Source organism: Cupressus sempervirens, chromosome 3 (assembly GCF_028749045.1).
Source record: "Cupressus sempervirens isolate cs-2001-9-10 chromosome 3, ASM2874904v1, whole genome shotgun sequence".
Taxonomy (NCBI): domain Eukaryota; kingdom Viridiplantae; phylum Streptophyta; class Pinopsida; order Cupressales; family Cupressaceae; genus Cupressus; species Cupressus sempervirens.
The window spans coordinates 458,277,451-458,295,707 of NC_143120.1; the positions used below are offsets into that span (position 1 = coordinate 458,277,451).

Consider the following 18,257-nt stretch of genomic DNA (forward strand, 5'->3'; position numbering starts at 1 on the left):
AGAAACTTGGTGTAACATAGTTAAGAAGATCTTTGTGAAATTGAACAAATCAAACATACGAAAAAAGGTATTATATTTGTTCTTATTTCCTTAATAGTTGGTTTGTGAAAATTAGTGGGTCCATGATGTTTTGCATTAGTTATGTTCATCATATTTTTGGAAAGAGAAACATCTTTGTTCCTAACCTTATCAATGCTTTTTAAGAGCTTAAATGACCAGGAAGAGAAGCTTGCCAAAAGACATGAAATTTATCAAGCTCACTACTCCCAGGATTCAAAATTCGACACCTAACTCAACTTCACATCTCAAAATCAGGAAACATTTCAAAATTTGAACCTCAAATGATAGGAAACAAAACTTGACATAAGACAGTCAAATTTAACATTTCTCAATTGAACTAGAGAGAACTTAGGAGATTGACACCAAAGCTACCAAGAAAACACAAGCCAAAAATGGGCAAGCAACCAAAATAAAAAGGGAGCCTAATGTTTAAATGGGTGATGTGTAAATTGGTTAGAAAATCTACCAACTCCATAGGTGAAATGTTGAAAACTTTAAGGGATAAAAATTTAATCTAAACCCATAATCTTTGTTAAGTTGATTATACCATCATAAAGAGAGAAAGCATAATCAAAAGGAAAGGAGAATCACATATAAGATCAAGACACCTTCATCCTTGATTACTAGGTGTATACAATTGCGTTAATGTCCCATTTTTAAATAGGTGATGTGTGAATTGGTCACAACATCTAGCGACTCCGCGAGTGAAATGTTAAAAACATTTAAGGGATAATTTTTTTTATCAAAACCCAAAATCTTTATTAAATCGATCTTATACCATCACGAAGAGAGAAAGCATACTTGAAACGAGAGAATCATATACTGGATCAAGATACCTTTGTTTGTGATTACCTAAGTGTGTGAAAATGCTTTAATTCCTACTCGACGAGACAAATCAAAATCCCTAAGAATAGCCATGAGAATTACATAGCCCTCTTTAACTCCAAAAGCATCATGGACATTGTCCCACTATCAATCAGGCTTCCATTGCCCCGACAAGGTTATCACTGTAATACCCATAGAGATTGCTCTACTTCGTTGGTGCATAAGAAAAGCACAAGAAGCACTAACTGGTCCAATTGATTTAGACGATAGATCCTTACAATGATTGGATGACATAGGAGCAGCCTCCATTGTTTATAGAGGATTACATCACTAATTTGGAGAGGCGGGCTATGAAGGAGAAGGGGGGTGGATTTGGTTTCACATTGGCTGACATTGAGGAGGGGGATGAAGATTCATTGCCAGTGTCAGAAGGAGCTACATCCAAAATGGAGAGCACGCCACACACATCAGCACAGACACCAAGGAAGGAGGCACAGTCATGCCCAGCGTAGGACTCTACTTCTAGGACTAGACCCTCTAGTTCCTCTCCCTGACTTGTTAGTAGAGTAGGGGATAGGAAGATGTAATTGTAATGATGTATTTACTTCTAGTTTTATAGAAGCTATTTATTGTTTTGCTTCCAACCATCAGCATTTCGTATGAGAATGTGATTTTCCATTTGTGTTACCACTTTGCATGTGTGTTCCCACTTTGCGTGTGTGTAAACTCGCTTTTTCCTTTTGTGTTACTCACTAATTAACTCATAGAATGCATCTTCTCATTGAATTTTGCAACAAATTCTAATAAAATTTTAAGCTGTTTAAGTTAGCAGGTTTTTTGCCAAGTTTTTCCCACAAAAAAATCAGGCCTTGGCGAGTTTTTGTTGAGCCCAAGTTTTCTAACTATGGAAAAGGTTCCATAAAGGAAGACAGGGATAGATAAGGAAATAAGACTAAAAACTAAAAGATAGAGATTATCGTTTTTGGCATGCACACAGCTTCCTTGCAATAATGACAACAGTGCATAGGGAAGGAAGTGATAGTCAAACAGTCCATAGAAGGACTATTTCAAAATAGAAATCACAAAGGACTTTTTTAGCAAGACAACATGTAGCATATAGAGATGGTAATAGTCACATGACTCAGATGAATAGACTAGAATCAAGTCAATGTCTTCTTATGAAGGTTGTATCATAAGCAAACAAAAAGGCAGTTAGAGCTAAGAGGAGGTTGCATTATCATGGAGGGCAGCTGAGCAGGAAATAAAGATTGGATCTTGATGGCAGTCATCAGCAAAAGAGCAGTGATAATTGTTAGTTTATAAAACCTACTGATGAGGTAAATATAATGGTGGAGATAAAATTGCAGTTGTGATATTGAACAGTGGAAGGTTATGCAAGCCTCTGTGATAGAGTTGAGTCTCCTTCATGCTCAAGGGTTTATGACAATGTCAAAAAATTGTAACGGTCCAAAAGGGACAGTGAATAAATCATCAAAAACTATAATCATGTTAAATAAAGTCATGCAGCAAGAAGGAAAATCCATGATGCAAGAAATGGATGACAGAATACATATGGCAGGTGGGTTAGAAAGAATGTCAATGTCAGCCATATAACCAAAGTGCAATACATGATACACAGGCCAACACAAAGGGAACTAAAGACTGTTATGCAAAGGACAATGGATCTACAGGCCTCCAACATTACATGATGAAGGCATTATCTGAGAAGGTCATTGAAGATTGTCAAATGATCATAGAAACACTGAAGAGTGAAGAACTACTTTTAGAACCCTGTCCAAAACCTTTGCAAGAAATGAACAATGGCAACCAAATATTCATGGGCAGTCGCATGGTGGATAGTCCGTAGTTAACCATGCTAATAGACCAATGTGACCTAATGGCAGGTCAGGGACAAATGGCATTCCTTGAAGAAGACAGGGAACACAGGCAGTCAAGGAAAAGACGTGAAAGTTTCATACAGTCAATAGAATGGCATATATCTCATTAAGGAATATGAATAGTGTACTATGAAAATGAAATAGCAAACCTGTGCATGGAGGCAGCAGAAGGTACTATTAGATCTTCACAAAATAAAAACAAGGGTCATGCTAGGGCACAAACAATCTAATTTGGACTAATCATTGCTCTTTGTTGCTATTTATTTGAATATGTTCAATAGCAGGGCTATGTTTGGATTGTTACAGATGGTATTGAAGGCATATTAGACACACTACGTCTTTTCGTTTTTTCATCAACAGCACAAGAAGGCATTGTATGCATTTGAGTTTATATTTCTCCATCCTTGAAGATCAAATATCTCTACTGTGAATATGAGAAAATGACTACAAAGTAGCTGTTGTGAAGATCAGAATCTAAGAGCTGTGGCATTCTATGCATATGACATGCATTGGGTGATCATAATAGCAATGCATAGCTTTTTCAATCAGAAGAATATATGATTTATCTAGAGATCCAGATACTCCCACTGGAAATTTAATCCAGCAGAAGAGAATCAACCAATGTATCTGCATTGCTTCATCAAATTCAGAAAACCAAATTTTAGAATGCAAAAGGCCTGATGCTAAAGGTGATCACTTGCATTCTATTTTTGAGATTATAACCAAGCTTCGGACAGGTTGTAAAGCTATGGGTTACATGAATTCAAATGTAGGATACTTGACCCCATTCGTCCTTCAATTACTATTTCTGAGAGTACATTTAATGTTATCAAAGAAGGCATTTTATCTGATAAGGTCATAGAAGACTGTTAAATGATTATAGCAACAATGAAGAGTGAAGGACTACTTTTGCTACCCTGTCCAAAACACTTGCCAGATATGAACAATGACAACCAAATATTCATGGACAGTTGTGGCATGGTGGACAGTACGAAGTTAACCATGTTAATAAGAACAATGTCGCCTTATGGCAATTCAGGGACAAATGACAGTTTGAAGAAGACTGAGACCACAGGCAGTCATGGAAAAGACGTGAAAGTTTCATACACAGTCAATAGAATGACAGATATCTCATTAAGGAATATGCATAGTGTACTATGAAAATGAAATAGCAAACCTGTGTATGGAGGCAGAAGGTACTATTAGATCTTCACAGAAACAAAACAAGCGTAATTTTAGTGCAAATTCAAATTAATTTTGACCAAATGATACTCTTTGTTGCCTTTCATTTGAATATGTTCAATAGCAGCTATGCTTGGATTGTTACAGATTGTATTGCAGGCATATTAGACCGACTACCTCTTTGTATTGCTTCCTCAACAACACAAGAAGGTATAGTACTTGAGTGTATATTTCTCCATCTTTGAAGATCAAACATCTCTACCGTGAATTGAGAAAATGAATACGAAGTAGCTGTTGTGGAGATCAGAATCTAAGAGTTGTGGCATTCTATGCATATGATGTGCTTTGAGTGATCTTAAAAGCAATACGTGGCTTATTCAATCAGAAGAATTATGATTAATCTAGAAGGAAGTGAATCAACCATTGTACATGCATTTCTTCATCAAATTCAGAAAACCAGATTTTATGTTACAACAGGTGTTATTGGATTTGATGCTAAAGGTGATCACTTGCATTCTATTTTTGAGATTATAAACAAACATGAGAGTTGTAAAGCTATGGGTTACGTGACTTCAAATGTAGGATACTTGACCCCATTCATCCTCCAACTGCTATTGCTGAGAGGACATTTAATGTTATCAAAAGTGTCAGAAGGGTTATCCTAGTGCACATGCAACCTGACTTGGCAAAACTTTACTCTCTGATGCTATTCACTTGAAAGTGTTTAATAGCAGCTATGTTGGGATTGTTACAGATGGCAATGTGGGCATGTTAGGAACACTACTTCTTGTCGTTGCTTCATTAATAATACTAGAAAGTATCAAGTATGTTCTCAAATGTATATTCCTCCTCCTTTGACAATCAAATATCTATACTGTAAATCAAGAAGATGACTTAAAGCTAACTGTTGTCAAGAAAAGAAGCGAAGAGTTGTAGCATTCTATATATATGAATTGCTTTGGATGAACATAAAAGCAGTACATAGCATATTCAATCAGAAGAAACATGATTTATCTGGTAGTCCAGATGCATATATGTAGTACATAGCTTATTCAATCAGAAGAAACCTAACTTATTTGGTGGCCCAGATGCCCCCTTTACAAATTTTAGTCCAGCAGAAGGAAGAGAATTAACTAATGGATTTGATGCTAAAAGTGATTGCTAGCATTCTGTTTTTTAGATTATAAGCAAGCCTGAGACAGGTTGTATAGTTGTGGGTTACAGGACTTCAAATGTGGGATACTTGACCATTCACCCTCCAATTACTATTGATAAGTACATTCAATGCTAACATAGGAGACACAATAGAAATCTTGGCGCACATGCAACCTGATTTAGGCCAAACTTTATCTTTTGTTGCTATTCATTCCAAAAAGTTCAATAGCAGCCATGTTTGGATTGTTACAGATGGTATTGCAGGCATATTAGACACACTACCACTTGGTGTTGCTTCATTAACAGCACTAGAAGTTATTATGTCCTAGAGTGTATATTCCTCTATCTTTGAAGATCAAAATACCTTTTCAATGAATTGAGAAAGTGCCTACAAACTAGCTATTGTAAAGATCAGAATCTAAGAATTGTGGCATTCTATGCATATGATGTGCTTTGGGTGATCATAGAATTTGTACATATCTTATTTGATCAGAAGAAGTATGATTTATCTGGTAATCCAGATACTCCCATTAAAACTTCTAATCCAGCATAAGGAAGAGAATCAACCAATGTATCTGTGTTGCCTCATCAAACTCATAAAACCAGAAATTTAGGTTTAACAGGCCTTGTTGGATTTGATGTTAGGTGATTGTTTGTGTTCTGCTTTTGAGATTATAAACAAGCTTGAGACAGGTTAAATATGTGGGTTACAAGATTGCAAATGTAGGACACCAAACATTTACCTTCCAGTTAGTATTGCCAAGAGTATCTTTGATGCTATCAAAAGAGTCAAGGAGCTAAGTCTTGTAAATTGGCCTAGAGGTAGCAGTATAGTTTCTCACTTTCTCATGGTTGAATGTCTTTGATGTTTGAAAGGCCTCTTCACATCATTTTTCCAAATAAATCTGGGCTTAAGACTTTTTTGGGGTTACGCGTGGACGTGCATAAGAAACAATAGCTTTGGTTTTCTATGTAGAAGTGTTTACAGCTGCTCATTCTTATCTTAATTACATTGGTTCACACACATTTACAGCTTTTGAAACCAAACTTTGAAAAGGCAAATGTTAATGGAAAAGAAAATGTATTGGTCATTAAAATAAATTATAAATGTGTTCACATCATCTGCAATGGATAGAGAGTCAATGGAGAGAAAGCTCAAATTTGAAAATTAGCAAAAGAGGCTGAAGACATTAATAATGCAAGTGATGAGTGTGGAATTCATAATTGAAGACTACCGCTGAGGAATAAGAAGAGCAGATCTTTTTTGCATTATATTTTGCAACCTCAGAACTAAACACAAATGGAGGATATCAGGTTGTCGTGCACTAAAATGATTCTTGGAGGCCTCATAGAGGGGTGTTCATGATAGTCAATCTGGAAAGAGTGGCATCAATGAGAGGATTGCATAATAAGATTCAAGAGAATTAGTCAAATGGCAATATTCAAGTCAGCAATCAAGCCATGCTAAGAGTGTCCAATAAATATCACTATGGAGTAAGTAGATCGGGTGCTCTATTAAGTCTCATTAAGAGGTTTGAAGATGCATTGGAAGAAGGCTATTTCTCAATGCCTTCAAGGAATTAAGACAAGTTCAGCATCAAAAGAAACTTATCCCTAGTTTCAAGCAAGAAGCTGTTTCACAGGACCTATGATTAGCACATACAGTTATAACAGCTTGAACCCATGGACACATGCAGGAGATAGAAACAGTTATGATGATTTTTTTACAGGAGAATATCTAGATAATTTGATCTAAAATAAAACAGCCTCATCTTCTATGCCTTAGTGGAGATCTGGTTGGAATTGTTGAACGCAGTGAGTTAGGAGAGTGTTTCCTCAATGCTGAAAAGGAAGTTTGACTTGGCCTCAAGGACTGGAAAAAACACTTATTCCTCCATAAAGAGATGCTTAGGATAATCTCTTGGGGTTGATTCAAGCATTTTTTCTGCTGTATTTTGAAACCGAAAAATGGTTCTCTCTAGCCAAGAAATATTGTATTCTAATTTCTAACTCATAAATCAGTTTTAGAGGGTGAAGGATCTGTAACATTTCATTGTTCAAGAGAAAATCAATCATTTTCAGATTTGTACTATTGTAAAGACACCACTCAACAATAAGATTTCAGTAATTTCACCTTCTCAGGTACTGTTACATTGTGTGCAAAATGATGATTGATGGATGTTATTGTGTTTTCTCAAGAAGAAAAAATGTATGTCTTAATCCAGCACCTATAGGCAGAAAATGTACACTTTATGCAGGTTATAGGCTGTGAGATAGTTGCAAACAGTTATTTGGTTGTGAAAACATCTTTTCTATATCAAAAACTATTGAAAACTCAAACCTCCTTGCAAAACATTGATGCACTGGTATAATGAAAACACTTGAGTCGTGTGAAACTGAGTTGATTATTGATCTATTGTGAAGACAAAACAGCAATACAGATGACAAAATTATCCAGTCCATCACCCCATTAGATCTTAGCTTTCGTTCCAAGTCTTTTTCTCTCCCTTTTCTTAGTGAAAGTGGTAGTATAGGAACCAGCCTTCTCTAGAGATTAGTCTCAATTATGAGGGAGATGATCCCATATTTCACTAGGCTTCAGAGTTGAAAGCTCAGTAAGGGTGCAAACTTCATTAATAACATGAAGATCAAGGGTTTATTAGGAGTTTCAAATCTATGGTTAAAATGTCTTTTATAGTTTAGGACACCTATGCAATCAATCAAAGTTAATATTATAGTTTAAGTTTGAAAAGATTAGACATGTTATATGTAGGCAAGGGAAGCCAAGTTTGTATATCCACAAGAGATTTGAAATTCAAAATTCAAATTAAAATAGATTTAAAGTGAATTTTTAGTATTTGGTGAGGTAAGATTCATATGGACTTTTGGATTCGAGATAAGATAAGATAACAAGAGACCAACAAAGGGTCTAAGGGGCTGGAAGATACAAACATGGAAGAAAAATAACCCAGCAGGAGCACCAAACGGTGTCCGAAGAAGAGCAAACACGAGAGCAAAGAAAGGGAACAACAACAAACAAGAGAAGGATTAAATATCCTTTCTCGGTACAAAGAGATCCAACACCGAAGGATAAGGCCCTGGATGACCTGAGGTCCGGGCCCATCTCTGAGTAACACTAGAGATAGGGTGTCATTGTCTAGTGAATCCACAATGAGGTCTAACAGATCTGATGTGCCCAGAGATGGGTGTAACAAGCGGCTGCTTCATGACCCTGCAAGCGGACATGGGTAGGAAAAAGGCGGTGATGAGTTGCTCTGAGGCCTAGCTCTGAGGAAACATACGCTGCAAAGTGAGATCACGAAGTTTTGAAGTCTCCCGGAGGTAAAGCGCTAAACACCATTGGTCATAACTAAAAAAGGCCAAGAGGGATATGTAGTCTCTGAATAAGCAATGGAACCTCCCTTTGATCTCATAAGAAAAGGGGTATTGGAAGATGAAATGGATCCCAATCTCAATCTCAGTCTCAGATAAAGTGCAAAGGCGGCAGATCTGATCATCAATGGTCAAATGGTGATCTGTCTGGTACCGAAGCTAGTGGAAATTGACTCTGAAAGACCCCAAAGAGATGCAAAGGGTGTGACACCAGTATCAGCTCAAGTAAAGGGGACGAGCAATAGTTCTGTCATGGATCTCTAGAAAGTGCTCAAAGTAGGAGACCATCCAAGGGAGCAGAGCCCTAGGAGGGTTAATCCAAGTCGTGGTGATGTATTGTTTATAATTGTCAAGTCTGACGTACCCATTTAACTCTTGTTGCGGTGGGAGGAGATGGGCGGGAGCATCCAGCGAGAATTGGTAGGGCGGGAGATGATCAATGTCAATGCCAATTGAGTTCAATAAGGTAGTGGCCTAAGTATACCAGCAACAAGCTCTCGCCCTCAAATCAGAACTAGTAGTATCAACTGAGGAGTAGTAAGTGTGCTATGAGTATCTGTGGCGACCATTGACGGAGTCCAAAAAGCCTCTGAGGCAATGAATGAACCAGATTAATTTGAAGATGGCGCTAAGTTTGAAAGGGTGAGCCCCGAACTCTGCCAAGATAATACTATGAGGAGTGAACTGATGACATTTGATAATTTGACGAAGGAGAAGGATCTAGACCCACTCGATTGAGGCCCAATCCGAATCAAGAAGAGATGGTCCCCAAACCACAGAGCCATATAAAATAGTCGGTCCAACCAATGAGCCCAAGAGGGATAACTTAGACTTGGTGTCTTAAAAGTGATGTTGGAAACATTGTCTCTCCAAGAGGGCGAGGGAGCCCATCCCATTAGCAACTCTAGGCAGGCGTGCAGTCTCATGCTAAAGCAGGGACTACATAATTTAACCCTGAGATAAGCGTACAAAGAGACAATCTCAATCGCCTAGCCCTAGAAGCTAAAGTTAAGAAGTGAGATTTTCAGACAGTTAAAGACCATAACCCGAGTCTTGCTCAAATTCATAATAAGTTGACGCCGGTCGCAGAAAGAGGCCAACCCATCAATAAGCCTCTGGAGCCCTTCCGAGGAGGAGGATAGAAGAACCACAACATCGGCAAAGAGGAGATAAGAGATCAAGACCTGGTAAGTAGCAACCATCCCCGGGGAGCGAAACCTCATTGAGGAAGGTCTCGAGCTCATCAATATAGATACCAAATAAAGAAGGGTAGAGAGGGCAGCCCTGCTTCACCGAGAACAGGCTTCATACTTGCAGAAATCTTGATCACACATGTTCATGGTTGAAAGAACTAGATTCATTAAGGCAAATAAAATTTTTAGGCTTTAGATTTCTTAATTAATTTATGACATGATTAAATAAGTAATGATGGAAAATTTTATATTTGAATTTTAGAGGAAATAATTTACGAAATAGGAAACTATGAAAAATGGAAAATATAATGCTAAAATTAACCACTAGACTAGTTTCTAAATGTTATGTTTAATCAAGATGCAGAAAACCTAAATTGCACTCAGTATTTTTTTCTCATGAAATTTTATAGTCAGAAGGGGATCAAACAATTAAAAATCTAATTCAATAGAGTAAATAATAAATTTATAACTTAAAACTCACTTAGAAAACATCATTTTAATCCAAATTAAGCAAACAAAGAGGTAAAATGGTGGATTATCTCCACAAAAGTTTGGTCTTGCAAGAAATAAATCTACGTAGATCGTATCAAATTTTATTACTCAACCTACGTATGGTGTCTATGATACACAAGATCAAAGGTAGGTAGCTGTTGTGTTTCCTGATACTTGTGATGTGCATATCTGCTTCTTTTCTCTTCCCCCTTGTCATCACTTCTATCTTTATTGTGCTCCATTGAAATTTCATCAGCCATGAAAATACTAATACTAAATAACAATAAAACTTACAAAATGAAACACAAAAAAATAATAATAACAAAAAAAAAATACTAAACATAAAAAAGTAGACCTCCAAACAAAATAAAAGGAAAAGAGGCATTACCATGCCAAACAAATATAGAATGACAGCCAAAGAAAGAAACCAAAAATTATGAATAAAAAATAAAACGACACTTAGACAGAACATTCTCAACATTCATCACGTCTATGAAGTGAATCTGACTTTGCCAATCCAGCTGTTTTAACAACAATGCAAATGCAACAGAAAATATAAAATATTAGCATTACTGTTAATAATAAATACATTACAATTCATTATTATTTTCTACTTGTTTTAAAATGAAAATGAAAATAAAATATCAAACATATTAACAAGATCAAACAGAAAAATGTACAAAATCAGCACATGAATTTCAGTAACTATATTAACCATTGGCTCATTGCAATACACATCTATAAAGTTTGCAAGACATTGCGCATGGTGCACCAAGAATTCCTTTGGAAAAGAATGCAGAGAAATTTAGGAGCATACTTGAGGAGAATGTCTTACAAGTTAAAACAATTTAGTCAGACGAAGCCCTGCAAAAGTGGCCTGCTTGAAAGATGTCAGAGGCACTGAGTACGTGGGACACAATATTCCTTCATAAATTATACATAAACAGAGTTAGAGCTTCCTGACATTTGAAGAAGAATCGTCCACATAAAACATCACACAGAACATCACACGCGTCTAAGAAGAAGAATCGTCCAGAACGATTATTTTGCCTCCATCAATTATGCTCTGCCCCTTCCTTTCGCCTGCCTCTGCCGGGCGTTAGAGAGGTTGAGGGCAAGGGCAGAGCTAAACACTGCGTATTCCATAGGCAGGGGCGCCATCTCTGCTACCAAAAGCGACATATAGGAGCTATATAATCAGGTTGCAGATACAACCAATGTGACTGACTCTCTTGCGAAAGATTCTAATAAAATAAATGTCGGGGAAAAATCAATTGCTACGTTCCCCATTTGATAATTGTTCCAATTATCATCAGCGACATATTGCCCCTTCCCTAATAGCAAATCTCATCCCTATTTACATAGCACTGGCATGATGAATTCCATGATAATCTTCACCCGATTACCTGGCGACACCTTTTTAGGCTCCAAATTCACTGCTGCAGAATAAGCCTAGGGTTTTCTCCAGAGAAGTGTCTGCCCTCTTCAATTAAAGGTGCCAGAGAAGCAAATTTTCTGTTAACGGTCGTGTGTTTTTTCAAACGGCAATGCTTTTTTTTGAATGTCATGTTTTAGTTTCTGAGCTGCCAGGGCGCTCCAGAGATGGATGAAATTACACGTGGCTGTGTCTGGGGACGTTTGAGAAATAGATGATTTAAAAATTAAAAAAACTAAAATATTATTTTGAAATAATTTATTTAAGGATTGACCCTTACAAAAATCTATAACAAACCTCGTGAAGTTCTTATGGCAAGAAGGTTGGATAAATACAATTTTATGGAATAGCATAAGGATGGGATAGGCGTGAAATAAATTTGTTGAAGAGGTTTTAATTGGTTAAGTATGGTGGATATGAAAAGATCAAATTGCATTACTCTTCAATATGTTATCATTCTTACATTTCTGTAAGAGGTTATAAACGAGTTATTTCATCAAATCAAGAGGTTAGATAAAATCGAAGATATGTAGAAGGGGTTCATTAAATGTGAATTTTAAATTGAATCATAGGAAGGTGCATGTATCATCCTTACTAATATTATCTTATAATATGAATAGCACGGATGTGAACAATGTTTAATGAGCTTACTTAATGCTGATAATGAGAACAATTTATTAAAAAGGGGGAAGGAGCAAACTATTTGTAGGAATAATAATTCCCTTAGAATTTTGGAAAAATAAATATCAAGAATTGTGAACAATGTTTAGTGAACAAACTTATTGTTTTACATTCTACAAGTAGGTTACTATCGGGATAGTGAACTGTAAGTTTATATTATTGTTAAGGTGATATAAAGACCGAGTGGACAAATGAATAAATATGAGTTGTTAAAAGCGGTTAAAAGTTTATTTGGAACATTTGAACCTGAGAATAACTGATTCACCCTCCCCCCCCCCCCCCCAGTTATTCTAAAATCATTCTAACAATTGGTATTAGAGCTTGTGGTGCTTGCAAGGAAAGTTTGAAGGGACTTAAAGCTAAAAATCAAGATGTTCAGAAAGGAGGTACCCAAGTTGAGCAAGGAGAACTTCCCTGCATGGCAAAGTTTGATGAAGTTGCACATTGCTGGAATTGGAGATTCAATAGTATACTACCTATAGCATAACTACATGGCAATACCAACACCTATGACAACGTAGTAGATAAAGGAGAAATTTGAACACAATCATGCAATGTTGGAGATTGCATCTACCCTAACTTACTGAGAGTTTGATGATATAAAGGAATGCACTATTGCAAAAAAATGTGGGACAGTAGATTCATGGTGGAGACAAGAGTGTACTAAGAGCCAAGTCAGAAAGCTTGAGAGGCAAGTTTGATGATATGAAGATGAAAGAAGGTGAGAACATTGCACAATATTGTGATTGAATCAAAGAAGTGGTGAATGCAATTAGAGGAGCTAAAGGAAAAAACACTAATGAAATTGTAATCAGAACGATACTAAGAACCCTACTTCCTATTTATGTTGTTAGAGTTTCTACAATATAAGAATCAATGTGTACTCCTGGTAATGATATGACCTTGGATAGTCTAATTGTGAAGCTTATTGCTTTTGAGTTGTCAAATTTTGTTAATTTTACTACCCCTACTATTGAATCTACTTTCAAGTCACAATTGGTTATACATAAGTCTAAGAAGAAGAAAGGAAAATATGAAGATAGTGATAGTGAATCATCCGATGATGATCTTGAGGATCTTAAAGCATTAATAGTTAAAAGGCTACCAAGAGGCAAAGAAAAATTCAAAGGTAAACTTTCTATAATAAGTTGTTCATGCAATAAAGTTGGTCATATTGTTGCAAGATGTCTTGACAAGGATGACAAGGATGAAAAGAAAGACAACAAGTATCAAGGAAGAAGAGATGGAAGAGACAACAAAGGATACAAAGACTACAAGGGAAAATATAAGAAATCTTGTTACATTGTTGAAGAAGAAAATGATAGTGATTTTGATAGTCATGGTGAAGAAGTTGTTTATGTTGCAATGAAAGATTATTTTGATGAAGATGAGAAAACTACACTTATTTCATACATGAGTAAAGGTGTTAGATGGATAATTGATAGTGGTTTCTTATATCACATGACTAGTGATAAAAGTAAGTTTTAAACCTCAAAACATTATAAAGGAAGTTGTATTAAGTTTGGTAATGATGCACCATGTCTTGTGAAAGGTAAAGGATCAATAAAAAAATTTCTGACAAGATCATATGTGAGAATGCTTATTGAGTTGAAGGACTAAATTACAATTTTTTGAGTGTTGTACAGTTGAACAATGCCAAGATCTATAATGGTTCTAGAGAACTTATTGGAAGTGGAGAACAAACAAGTGCTAACTTGTTTTACTTAGACCTGTCGGATGATAAATGCTTGTTTGCACAATATGAAGACATTTGGTTATGGCATAAGAGGTTGTGTCATGCCAACTTTGATAATTTGGTAAGCATTAGTAAGATGAAAAGAGTAAGAGGATTACTAAGATTGAAGAAACCTGATAATATAATGTGTAAACAATGTCAATTGGGTAAAATGACAAAGTATAGTTTCAAGAGCAAGACCTATTCATCTAATGATATATTAGAGTTAGTTCATACTGACCTTTGTGGACCTATTAGAGTGCAAAGTTATTGTGGTGACAAATATTTTATTCTATTTGTTGATGATTACTCCAAAATGATGACTATGATGTTTTATAAGGAAAAATCTGATGCATTTCAATTGTTTAAGTGGTATTTGGTTAGAGTTTAAAATGAAATAGGTAAAAGCTTGAAGTGTCTAAGATCTGACAAAGGAGGTGAATTTTATATCTGAGGAATTCAACATATTATGCAATGATAAAGGAATCAAGAGACAAATGTCAGCACAGAGGACCCCTCCACATAATGGTATAGCTAAAAGGAGGAATAGATCAATCATGGATTGTGCTAGGACAATGATGATGGAAAAGAATGTTTCAAAAAAATAATGAAGAGAAGCTCTAAGTACAATTGTTTATACTTTGAACTAAGTACAAGTCAAGTAAGGTACCAATATTACACCTTTTGAGTTATGTTATGGATATGCACCTAATGTGAAGTATTTCAAAGTATTTTGAAGTAAATTTTATATACTGAAAGATAATAAAAATGGGAAACTTGATGCTAAAAGTAATGAAGGCATATTCCTAAGACATTCCACTAAAAGAAAATCATATAAATGTTGAATTCTAACACTAACAAAGTTGTGGAAAGTGCAAATGTTAGAGTTGATGAATATGCAAAGAAAAATGAAGTTGAATGCAAACAGGAACCTAAAGACTAAGAGTTTTGTATATGTCTACCAAGGAGAGCCTAGTAACCTACCTGAGCCTGAAAAGAAGTTGTCAAGTAGTACCAACCAGTGAATCGCAAGTTACAACAATAGATTGTCAAGCATCTGGCAGTTAGTGCTGAGCATCAACAAGTCATTGTTGAACAACTAAAAGAAGATGTTGAGATATACAAGAAGTAATGCATAAAGTGGTTGTAGAAGATGAACCTGATGAACCAGTGCAAGAAGAAAGAAGAGTTGAACCTATGCTAGCAAAGTATGTAAGAAGACATCATACGCTAGATCAAATCATTGGAGACAAAAACCCAAGAGTTATGACAAGAAAAAGACTGAGAAGTGATACATGATTATTGTGTGAGTCTGAGCCTGGATCAATCAAGGATGCACTCGAGAATGAAGATTGGATTGCTCCCTAAATGAAGAGATATCACATTGTTATGCATTAAAATGATTCTTGGAGGCCTCATAGAGGTGTTCATGATAGTCGATTTGGAAAGAGTGGTATTAATAAGAGGGTTGCATAATAAAATTCAAGAGATTTAGTCACATGGCAATATTCAAGTCAACAATCAAGGCATGCTAAGAGTGACCACTAAATATCAATATGTAGTAAGTAGATCGGGTGATCTATTAAGTCTCATAAAGAGGTTTGAATAAACATTGGAAAAAGGATATTTCTCAATGCCTTCAAGGACTTAAGACAAGTCCAGTATCATAAAAAATATATCCCTAGTTTCAAGAAAGAAGTTGTTTCACAGGGTCTATGATTAGCACATACACTTATGACAACTTAAAATTGAAACCATCGACTCATGCAGGAGATAGGAATGGTTTTGATTTTTTAAAAGGAGAATGTCTAGATCATTCTATATAAAATAAAACAACCTCATCTTCTATGCCTTAGTGAAGATCTAGTTGGAATTGTTGAAGGCAATGAGTTAGGAAAGTGTTTCCTCAATGTTGAAAAGAAAGTTTGACTTGGCCTCAAGGAGTGGAAAAAACATGTATTCCTACATAAAGAGATGCCTAAGATAATCTCTTGGGATCAATTCATGCATTTTTTTGTTGTATTTTGAAGCCTAAAATGGTTCTCTCTTGCCAAGAAATATGGTATTGTATTCTAATTTCTAACTCATAAATAAGTGTTAGAGGTTGAAGGATTTGCAACATTTCATTTTCAAGAGAAAAGTAGTCATTTTCATATTTGTACTATTGTAAAGACACCATTCAACAATAAGATTTCAATAACTTCACCTTCTCAGGTACTATTACATTGGGTGCAAAATGATGATTGATGGATGCTATTTTATTTTCTCAAGAAAAAGTGTATGTCTTGGTCTAGCGCCTATAGGCAGAAAATGTACACTTTATGTAGGTTGTAGGTTGTGTGATAGTTTCAAACATTTATTTGGTTGTGAAAAGATCTCTTCTCCATCAAAAATTATTGAAAACTCAAACCTCATTATAAAACATTGATACATCAATTGGTTTATGAAAACACTTGAGTTGTGTGAAACTGAGTTGATTTTTGATCTATTGTGAAGACAAAACAACAATATAAATGACAAAATTATCTAGCCCATCACCCCATTAGATATTAACTTTCATTCCAACTCTTTTTATCTCCCTTTTCTCAATGAAAGTGGTTGTATAGGAACCAACCTTTTCTAGAGATTAGTCTCAATTATGAGAGAGACAATCCCATATTTCACTAGGCTTCAAAGTTGAAAGCTCGGTAAGGGTGCAAACTTTAGTAATAACACAAAGATCAACATTTATTAGGAGTTTCAATCTATGGTTAAAATGTCTTTTATACTTTAGATTACGTATAGAATCAATCAAAGTCAATATTATAGTTTAGGTTTGACAATATTAGACATGTTCTATGTAGGTAAGGGAAACCAAGTTTGTATATCCACAAGAGATTTGAAATTCAAAATTCAAATTAAAATAGATTTAAAGTTAATTTTTAATATTTGGTGAGGTAAGATTCATATGGACTTTTAGATTCTAGAATAGGCTTCATACTTACATAAATCTCGATCACACAAATTCATGGTTGAAAGAACTAGATTCATTAAGGAAAATTAAAAGTTTAGGCTTTAGATTTTTTAATTATTTTATGACATGATTAAATAAGTAAACAAATGGAAAAATTTATATTTGAATTATAGAGGAAATAATTTAGGTAATAGGAAACTATGAAAAATGGAAAATATAATGCTAAAATTAATGACTAGACTAGTTTCTATATATTATGTTTAATCAAGATAGCAGAGTAAATAATAAATTTAAAACTTATAACTTACTTAGAAAACATCGTTTTAATCCAAGTTAAACGAACAAAGAGGTAAAATGGTGGATTATTTCCACAAAAGTTTGGTCTTGCAAGAAATAAATCTACATGGATCGTATCAAATTTGATTACTCAAGCTAAGTATGGTGTCTATGATACACAAATTCAAAGGTAGGTACCTATTGTATTTACTAATGCTTACAATGTGTAGAGTTGCTTCTTTTCTCTTCCCCTTTTTCATTACTTCTATCTTTATTGTGCTCCATCAAAAAACCATCACCCACAAAAATACTTATACTAAATAACAATAAAACTTGAAAAGTGAAAAATCTACGCAGAAAAATAATAATAACAAAAAAAATACCAAACATAAAAAAGTAGACTCCCTAACAAAATAAAAGCAAAAGAGACATGACAATGCCAAATAAATATAGAATTACAACCAAAGAAAGAAACCAAAAATTATGAATAAAAAATAAAATGACATGTAGTCTACATTCGCAACATTCATCAAATCTATGAAGCGAATCTAACTTTTCCAATACAACTGTTAACAACATTGCAAATGCTAATAGAAAATATAGAATATTAGCATTATTTTTAATAATATATACACTAAAATCCATAAGAATTTCCTACTTTTTTAAAAATGAAAATGAAAATAAACTATCAAACATATTTACAAGATCAAATAGAAAAATGTACAAAATTAGCACATGAATTTTAGTAATTATTTTAACCGTTGACTCATCGCAATTCACATTTCTTAAGTTTGCAAGACATTGTGCATGGTGCACCAAGAGTTCTTTTGGAAAAGAATGCAGGAGAACATTCACAACATTCATCAAATCTATGAAGCGAATCTAACTTTTCCAATACAACTATTAACAACACTACAAATGCTAATAGAAAATATAGAATATTAGCATTATTGTTAATAATATATACATTAAAATCCAT

General features: G+C 34.9%; 1 long non-coding RNA gene across 1 annotated transcript in view; it reads right to left on the bottom strand.

Annotated features, from left to right (window-relative positions):
• LOC149567068 (uncharacterized) overlaps positions 1-11,714 on the bottom strand; it is an 80,517-nt gene extending 68,803 nt beyond the window's left edge. Inside the window, exon 1 of the long non-coding RNA XR_016361602.1 lies at positions 11,034-11,714. This is a non-coding gene — a long non-coding RNA (uncharacterized LOC149567068). The remainder of the gene's footprint in view (positions 1-11,033) is intronic.
• Positions 11,715-18,257: the final 6,543 nt, after the last annotated feature.